The following is a 7,876-nucleotide window of genomic DNA, read 5'->3' as shown; positions in this document are numbered from 1 at the left end:
AAGGGATAGCAAAACACAGACATGCAATAGTGGGGAACAGAGGCCATTCCAAGATGGGAAAAGAGAATAAGTAATTCATAGAATCACAGAATCACTGGGCTGGAAAAGACCTCTTAGATCATCGAGTCCAACCAAACCAACTCATCAAGATAACATCCAGTGCACACAGCGTGGTAAATGTTGCCATAGCCACGTTTCACTTAATCTGCAGCACAAAACATAGATGATTTGGTTAAAAACTTCTCCCTTTGCTAATGCAGAACAAACTTGCTGGTCTAATAACTACCCCGCAAATCAAAGCTAAGCAGAAGTGTTGCCACAGGCCAATAGAGTCAGAGCTGGGAAATAAATCAAGATCTACAGAGATATAAAACCTAATAATTCTATTAAGACCAAGTTAAGACAGTTAAATACTGGTGAGACATCAAAAAGCTACGTAGCCTGGAGCAGTTGATTTTATAAATGAACAGATTCATTTAAATCTACGCCCTCATAAATCGCATTTCATTCCTGTTCCACATCGTAAGCCTCAAACCTTTTTCGCTGAGAGTCACACAGTCCCATGTCCCGCTAAGGGACTCGCAGTGCTCCTCTCAATTACTCATCACCTTGTATCTCTGATAGCGAAGGAACGAGCTGCATTGAATATGGCTAGGGACATTTGGGAAGGCACAGATAATTCAGCATTCCTGATTTTCCTTCAGAATCAGAAGGAATTTCAGAGTCAAAATTCTTTGCAGGCCTGTATTACCGTTCTGCATGCATCTCTCGTCTTTGCCTTAGCTTCTCAGCACCTGGAAGCTCCTTCCAGAAACTAGGGAATTATATTACTCCACAGGGGTGCAATGAAAAAGGCAGGTAATTAAGGCTTGTAAATGCTCTGGGACTTTGACATGGAAGATTCTATATGCAGAGGCAAAGAACTGTCGAGAGAAATACTGAGTTTGATTAGAGCAAGCATCGGTCCTGGGGCACAGATGCTCCCTTTGCCCTAAATACCAGCAGGGGTCTGATCCAGCCCTGGGTAGCAATCATTTAGATTAAGTTTACGTAAGCAGAGAAGAGGAAAGTAGGCTTTGTGCTGCACGGCTGGTGCATTTGACAACGCTCGGTGACACCCCTCCAGATGCCCCACGTAGGAAGAACTTGTGAGGCTGGTTGAGTTCAGAGTATTTTCAGCTTTTATGTCCAGGCAAATCCATCTCGTGCCACAGGCACAGCTCTGTCCCAGCCCCTCACTCAAGTTGCACGCTTGAGAAACCTCTAAAAGCATCTCCCCATGTACTCACCGAGCCCAGAGCCTCTGGATCTGAGCAGAATAACCAGCAAAAGCAGCTGCATTAGCCCTCAACACCCTGCAAAGCAAAGGGCATCCCTCTTTCCTATCATACCAGGACCAGAGCTGTTTCTTGCAGAAGAGAAATAACTTATGTGAGCAGCATCAGTCATAAAGAAGCTGAAGAGGATTTAACTACAGAGCTCTGTACAAAGCAAAATCCCTGCAATATTCTTGTTGTAAAGCCTCAAACAGCCACGCAGCTGATCCCTGTGCATCTCCTGCTCACTCTGGGTAATGCTACAACTGTTGCCTTGCAGGTCTCTCAATAAAGCTATTCCAAGCTAAACCCCAGCCTCAGTGCACCGGAAAATATAATAATAATAATAATAAAAAAATCATACAGCTAAACCCCTGTACATCATCTCCTGATGCTTCTTGCTGGGAGACCAGCGAGTTTCTGCTGACCCAGTTTGTTCTAATCCACAGCAGCCTGGGAGAACAGGACAAATAACACAAATCAACAATGTGATAGAAGTCACCTTTCCTAACCTCTCTCTCCCCCCTTCACTTCCCTCCCACTGCTCCCTTCAGTCCCTCTCTCTGCCTGACTAAGCCACATCCTCCTCTCCCGTCTTTCCAGGTCTGTAGGTTTATCTGCACAGCCTCAGAGATTAAGACACCTGACAAAGAACATCTCTCATGCCGATGAGAAAAAGAAAGCCTTTAGCTGGCCAGCGGGATGAAACCCATGGAGAGTAAAGCCACTGGGAAACATAAGCGCTCAGCCCTCTCCCTTTCTGGGATGCAATTCCAGGGCTGAGTCTGGGGTTCCCCTGTGCATCCTTCCCATCTTCTCCCCTACAAGCCCCAGCCAAGGGGGAGATAGTTAAGGATGCCCTTGGATTTCCAACATGTGTTGGATCTGCTGGGGTTGCAGATCCCAGCAGAACAGTAGAACTTTGAGCCTTGGCAAATGCCCAACAGCAGAGCCCCACACATTCCCAAAAGGTTAAGAGAAGGCAATGCTTCCAGAAGCCTTTCTGCAAAAATGTCAGCAAATTCTGCCTCGCTAGCAGCCTCGACAACAGATAATAACCCTAATAAAATAAAGAGGCTAATACAACTGAACCAACATCTAGTAAAAGAAAAAAAAAAAAAAGGGAAATTTAATTGGAAATGTTGTCTGCAATTTAAATGTCAGAGGAGAAATCGTTCCTGTGCTTCCTGCTGTTCACCAGCAGTTTCGGTGGCTGAGGATGGGCAACAAGGAAATGTCAAGGAGGCGCTTGATGTTTCAGATCCTGTACCACGGAGAGGACAGATGCTGCCCCAACAACCCTATTCAAGTTTGCCTTCCAAGATACTTGCCAAAAGCTTTTTCCACAGGGTGACTAAAGTGGTGCCAAGCATGAAACCAGGCGGTCCCAGCACATGGTTTGCAGCACTCCAGCTCCTGTGCTTATCTACGCCTCAGTCCCATCGCTGGGCACATTGCTCTAAACACACAGCTTCAACCCCAGCTCCTCTTCTCGGCAGATGAACTGGTGGTAGAGGCAAAACATCCACATGATTCCAATTGCGTGCAGTGCCACAATATCCACAGGAGCTTTCCAAAACCTCCAAAAAGCAGAGACCTGAGAGACTCCAGGAAGGATGCAAATGCCTGGAGGGAGCAGAGCCAGCTCTGCAGTGTCTCGCGCCGTGGTTGCTCGACCAGTTGGCTCCAGCCAAGTCTCTTTCCCCAGGGACCGGTGTTCCATGCTCACACAACCACACTGGAGCCAACAAAGTTCAGGGCCTGAGCAGCTCCGCTAAACACAACCGTGTTCTGCTCCTTAGTGAAGGTAAATAAAAGCATTAAGGACCTCTTGAAGAAATGTCACATCCCGAGTGGTTTTTATTTACTCGCCTGCGAGCTATCGGTTGTTTAGACAGACATCCAGCTTCATTTGTTTCCAGCAGTACAACTAGAGGCATGTCTTTTGTATTGATGACTTAAGTTAAACCTCTTATTTTTTGAACTTTCTCTTGTGTAAAGAGAGCGGCGCTTGCTACATTAATACCCAGAATGAATTCAGTTTTGTGATCGCACAGAAGATCGTTCCCCTTTCCTCTCCTCTCACCGCTGGAGCACACCCACGCAACAACTGCGTCAACAGCACAATAAGGACGTTTTCCTCTCACAGGTACTCACATTGGGTTTATCCACCAGCCCCCAACTCAGAAAGCATCCAAACCATGTGCCCAAGAGCGTGTATTTGCCTGGGATTTCCCACAAGGCTGGATTTGCCTGATCCAGCTGGAGGTGTCCCTGCCCACCACAAGAGGGATGGAACTAGATAATCTTTAAGGTCCTTTCCAACCCAAACTACTCTATGATTCACAGGGGTCGCAGATTCCAGCAGAGGCAGAGCTTTTCAGGCAGGAATGGCACAGAGATGAATGCCAGTGGACAATTTGGCTGCACAATTCCCAAGGTCACAGCACTGCATTTGTTTGTAAAATGACTGACCTGCATCCCCGCGGGCTGTTGAGGGCAACCAAACAGCATTGCATGTTAAAAGTAACTAAATTTTCAAATGTCCTAATGAATGATCACATGTATTTCAACTTGGAAATGATCTTAAATAGCCCCAGGTTGGAACCGCACCCACCCAACCTACTGGACATAAGTGTTTTGAGTAAACTCAAGGTTTGGGTGATTATTTTCAGAGTGGAAGGGGTTTTTTGTTAAGATTCTGTTCTGGAAAACTTGAGTTTAAAGAAAAAAAAAAAAAAGCTTGACTTCCATTTGGATCAAAATCACTTAAAATACACATCTCAGTGTTCCCTGTGAAATTCTTTCTCCCACTTTTGACCTACTTGAATTCGAACACCTTGCTGGTTTCACTCGCATTCACCCACGCGCTGCCTGCAAAGCCTTGTGCCCTACTTGAAAACTTTTGCCAGGAAAGTTAAAACAGTTGCAGCCGAGGTTTCAGCTGCAGAGGAGCTGCAGTGGGTGCCTGAGGGGCTCCAGCCCAGCAGCAGGAGGGACCACACGCAAACAGAGCTGAGCCTGCTCACAGCGGCACTCGACATTCAGAGTAAGGTCACTTTCAGACCAGGAATAAAAACTGACTGCTTTAAACCACATCTGGAGGGGATGGAGGAAGATTTTTCTCCCCTTTAGGTCATTCTGATCAACTGCCGAGAGCCAGCGCTACTGGGGGAACTTGGCTCCCACCTTGCCTCTCCATCCATGGAATTTTCATACCACCGCACATGCAAACTAGTCTGACAGCTGCAGCAGAGCACTTATTGAAGCCTTTGCCTTCTCCACCTCGTTAACAGAGCAACTCCTGAGTCAGTGGCAGAGACAAGGCGCTCATCAGATAGGAGGTCAGACCTCAGGTCCTGCAGCAGCAGAGCCACAAGCCACATCCACGCTCAGAGTGTGCCACTCCTGTGCTCTGCAATTGCTCTTGTCCTTTGTTGTGTCTGTTCCTCTTGAAGCAGGACAAGACTCCAGCAGCAGCACGATGCTACTACACCTTCAGGGAAGAACTTTCCCTCTCTTAGAAGAGGCCACCAGCAGCTCTTCCAGGGCTGTCAGCCAAGGATATTCACGATGGATGTCAGCCAAGGATGTTCATGATTCAGTACACGATGGGAGATGATGTGATTTAGAGCAGCGGAGAAGGACTTGGGGGTGCTGGGTGATGAGAAGCTCGATATGAGCCAGCAATGTGTGCCTGCAGCTCAGAAACCAACCGTGTCCTGGGCTGCATCCAAAGCAGCGTGGCCAGCAGGGAGGGAGGGGATTCTGCCCCTCTATTCCTCTCTGGTGAGACCTCATCTGGAATACTGTGCCCAGTTCTGGAATCCTAAAAGTAAGAAGGAGATGGAGCTGTTGGAATGGGGCCAGAGGAGGCTACAAAGATGATCAGAGGGCTGGAGCACCTCCTGTACGAGGACAGGCTGAGAGAGTTGGGGTTATTCAGCCTGGAGAGAGGAGGCTCCGAGGAGATCTTATAGAGACCTTCCAGTACCTGAAGGGGCTACAAGAAACCTGGGGAGGGGCTATTCAAAAGGCTTGTGGGGATAAGATGAGGGGGAATGGGTATAAACTGGAGAGGGACAGATTTAGACTGGACATTAGGAGGAATTTCTTCACCATGTGAGGCCCTGGCCCAGGTTGCCCAGGGAAGCTGTGGCTGCCCCATCCCTGGAGGTGTTCCAGACCAGGTTGGATGGGCCTTGGGCAGCCTGAGCCAGTGGGAGGTGTCCCTGCCCATGGCAGGGGGGTTGGAACTGGATGATCTTTAAGGTCGTTTTCCTACTTGAACTATTCTATGATCATGACAAGCCTCCAACCCACTGAAGGGAAAAGGCACATTGTTTTCATGCCAGCCTGGCTCAACCTTTATTTAAAATGTTTTTGCCCACTTTCAACACTCTACAAAGTTTTTTCCCCCCTTTGAAAGAATACAGTTAGGAGTTGGCTCACACTGGCACAGGGCTCCGAGATGAAGCGCAGCCTAATAAAACAGCTAAAGGTCTGATTCCCACAAGGTCTCACGTTGCACAGTCTCAGATCTCAGACCCTCTCTCCAGCAATGCTCATGGTTGCATAAGGCATTCACCAACCTCAGCATTTGCACCAACCTCAGCTCCTTACAGGTCCAAGTCTTTTTCAGAAGCTGGATGGGCAAGAGACAACGCTTTCAGCACAGCCCCTCAAGGGAAAACCACGGAACAAGCTTCCCCATCCTTACCTGCCTCACCTCAGCACTACAAGGAAAGGCCAAAGCAGTTTCATTATATGGAGCATTTGCAAAGCTCAAAGCATTGGTTTTACCTGTAATTAAATTTTCCCATTCAGCCCACAAGGACGTTCGCGTGCTTCTAACCAGTGAAAGTGTGTTTTTAGAGGTGTCTGTTATTTTGCTAGACAAGGACCTTTTAAAAGCTGTTATTTGCTGAATTCTCAATTAGCGCATCATTCCCTTCCAAAGCCTCGCTAGACCCCCCTGGAGCAAAGAAAAGCTCAGGCCAAACAGCGTATCAAGACCTCCCACAAACAACCATTCCTAATGCAGGCTTACTTTCTGCACATTCAGCAGAAACTGCTTGCTGTGAAGGTTACAGTAATTAAAACATACGTAGGTTGTCTATTTAGAGCCCCGAAAGCTACAGCCTTGACAATTCGCACGCAGTCAAATTCTCATCTCTGCTACACCAGATGGTGCCACCCTGAATTTTAGTGGAAGGCTTCTTCCCAGGTTTGTCCTGATGTAACCGAGATCAGCCCCTGGTTGTGAAGGGAGATGGAACAGACACAGGTATTTTATTTATAAAGCCTCCCACTCTCTGCCTCCCTGCAAATCTCATACCCTGCCAAGACACTGCTCGCTGAAACCAGAATTAAAACACAATAAATTATCATAAGAAAAAGAACTGCCGAAACCTCACCCTCCGAACATTTGCACAGATGAAGACAATCGAGTACGGGGGATCCAATAAGAAGTAAAGAGAGAGAAAGGCTCAGAGGAATGATAGCACTTGGGGAAGCAAAGTGGCCTTTTAAAGGGCTACATTTGCATGCAGAGCATGGTGTTGGCAGGACCGAGAGCAGCCTCTGGAGATGGGACCGTCACCACAAGAAGCAGCAGTTTTTGGCTGAGCTACAAGAGCTGAGGGCTCAGGGGGGGGGAGCTGAAGCCTAGCTGGGGTTGTTCCGGCAGTGCAAGCCTGGATACCCCCCAGGCTTCACCACCAACTACCCTGGGTGCAGGATGAGGCCAGTCCAGCTGAGGGCTGGGAGCCAAGGCTCATTCCTGGCTTTCTCATCAATCCTCAGGACAGGCTTAAGACAGATGAAGGGCACAAACCTTCTCACGGCACCTCCTTATGGTGACAAATTCCACGTCTTGGCAAATTAACAAAGCGGACTCTGCCCAGCATCTCCTTTCCCCTGTGCAATGAGGTTTATACCTCTGTCTCTGGCCAGTCACATCCACTTGGAGTGTAATCCTTCAAACCAACTGCATCCTTCCCCTTCACAAGGGCAGCGGGCGGCACGAGGAAGCCCTGAGCTCTACCACGCCACAGGGCTTTCCAGAACCAGTAGTAACACTGGAGTTGTAAAGCATATTGCTCAAGCAGCAGATGAACCCCCCAGGAAATAACCTGTTGCAGATCCCACTTGGCCCAGAACCACATCAGGAGTTCATGAGTGCCCTTGAAAAGCCTGCGATCCACCTTCCACTTACATTGCTCTGGAAGGCTATTCCTCACCCAAGATAAATAGCCTTCTGCTCAGCAGGGCATCAGAGTGTTTACAGATGAATTTTTTTTCCTAAAGAACATCTACTCCATAAAACAACAATTAGCTGCACTCTGAATTTATGAGCGTAATTTGCAATGCTCTTAAAGCATGGGCAGCCGAGGCTTTCACGCAACGGTAATTGTTTGCATTTCTGTGAAGAAGCCAGAATAAGGCACTCCGCTGGCTTTTGGGGATTGCTGGAAAAGCAGAGACTGTTGTCCTTCATAGGAGAAAACCTCCATCACCTTCACAGGTTATCACCTGCTGTGGTGCAGTGACTACGCCAA

Source organism: Cuculus canorus, chromosome 21 (assembly GCF_017976375.1).
Source record: "Cuculus canorus isolate bCucCan1 chromosome 21, bCucCan1.pri, whole genome shotgun sequence".
NCBI lineage: Eukaryota > Metazoa > Chordata > Aves > Cuculiformes > Cuculidae > Cuculus > Cuculus canorus.
The sequence above is the reverse complement of the archived record's forward strand: the minus strand, read 5'-3'. Positions refer to the sequence as shown.